Genomic DNA, 1846 nt, shown 5'->3' on the forward strand with positions numbered 1-1846 from the left:
AAGTAAGGAATTCCACAAAAAATTTATTCGTGACTCTTGTAAAACATTCACCAAACGTTTGCAAGAAGTTATTGATAGTTACATTGAATAAAGTTTGAATATCTTAAATATAGTAATAGTATTTTATATATATTTACGTTTGCGTGATCTGTATTGCTTAATTTGTTTCATAAATATGGCCAAAAAAACTTTGTAATGTTAATTATTGAACACCCTGTATTTTAATTACATGAAATTACATGCTAAAATATTCCTCATTTTAATTGTTTTGATTGGCCAGAATTTGCAAGTAACTCACAACTCACTCATTGCTAAATTTCTATTTATTACTCTTACTCTCTCTCTCTCTCTCTCTCTCTCTCTGCATGTTATTTAATTCCCATGCTCTCATTTTATACAGTCTTGCTTTCGTCACTCTCTCTATCTTTCTCTCTCTCTCTGACCATTAACAGTCAAAGGTAATAAAGCTAACTATAAAATAAAAGATTGGAATTGCTGAAATATCACCAAAAGTATTAATGCTATTTAATCTATAACTGAAGAGAAAAGGAGTGAGGCAGATATATAACAAACAAAAATACCAATTTGGGATTTTGTCTTTTTAAAAATACTAGCTTGGGTGCCCGGTGTTGCCCAGATGTTTGGAGGTGTGTGTTGAGAAAAAAAAAAAATGTTGTAGTAGGCAGGCAGGCCGAACCCGTACCGCGAAGGAGGAAAAGAACATGAAAAAAAAAAAAAAACGTGACGTCTTTGCTGTTGCGCCCATCGCCAAACTGGAAGTGATGAATGTTTAAATTAAGGCTAGTCAATCAAAAAGAAGGGATGACTTTTGAAAATATTGGCGAAAAAAGCGACCCCTCCTTGTAGAAAAGTGCTCAGTTGAGGGTGAAGGAATTAATGTTTTTAGCTAATTTTTCGATATTTGTCATCTGAAGGGTAGAACTTCAAAACGATACAGATTTTGTGGAAATCCGTCGTCTCTCTCGAAAGTTTTTGTGAGGCATACATACATACATACATACATACATACATACATTTAAACAGACAGGTGAGATTTATATTATAGATAACTAGTTTTACACACTCACCTTTTCCTTATTCAAACAATCTAACCTGAGCTTAATATGTCATTTATAGATTTTTTTTTTAATTATGAAAATTGCCCCAGACAAGGCATGAGGCCACTTCACATAGGGAACTAAAAAATACTATTTTAATGTCTAAAACATGTCAGTAATAAGTGTTAGATAGAATAGATTCTGACACAGAAAACAGCAATTCTTCCCTCTTTGTCAGAAACGTCGCTCATGGAATGTGAGGACTAAAGGATAAAATAAGAAAGTAAGAGTTGTGTTGCTGCTGAAAGTAAACCCAAGATCAATTTCCTACTCTTCTTAAGATATTACACACATACAAGTAAAGTAAGATTTTTATTTTATTTCTTCTAACCTATCTCTGGCCAGGTCTTTATTTATCCATCTTTCTTTTCGGTCCTGGATATGACCTTAAACTATATCCAGTGGTGAGGCCCCAGCTTGTGGGCTTTGGGGAGTGTGGAGCCACCCTTTAATTACCACTGCTCCCAGGTCCACTCTGACCCAGAGTGGTAGTACCTGTTAGGGTCCGAACTATGGGTTGAATAGAAACCGACGTGAAAACAACAAATATATTTTATTAAAAAATTTTTTTTTCAAAATCTTTGGATTCGGCATTAAATAACCCGAAAAGTGTTGATATGCCGTAAAACAAAAAACAACCAACCAACCATCTTTCTTTTCTTTTCATTGCGTGTGTGTGTGTTTTATCCTAAAGCTGAGTTAATCAACGTTTGTTTCCTTAAGGCGTT

General features: G+C 34.2%; 1 protein-coding gene across 1 annotated transcript in view; it reads left to right on the forward strand.

Moving 5' to 3' along the window:
- The window catches only part of LOC145268280 (NADH dehydrogenase [ubiquinone] 1 beta subcomplex subunit 10-like), a 92253-nt gene extending 92029 nt beyond the window's left edge, over positions 1-224 (forward strand). Inside the window, exon 4 of the mRNA XM_080123678.1 lies at positions 1-224. This exon is cut by the window's left edge and continues 606 nt beyond it. The gene's annotated coding sequence lies outside the window, so the exon portion shown is untranslated.
- The last annotated feature ends 1622 nt before the right edge of the window (positions 225-1846 follow it).

This window comes from Euprymna scolopes, chromosome 43 (assembly GCF_053919585.1).
Source record: "Euprymna scolopes isolate OS-2025 chromosome 43, ASM5391958v1, whole genome shotgun sequence".
Lineage (NCBI taxonomy): Eukaryota > Metazoa > Mollusca > Cephalopoda > Sepiida > Sepiolidae > Euprymna > Euprymna scolopes.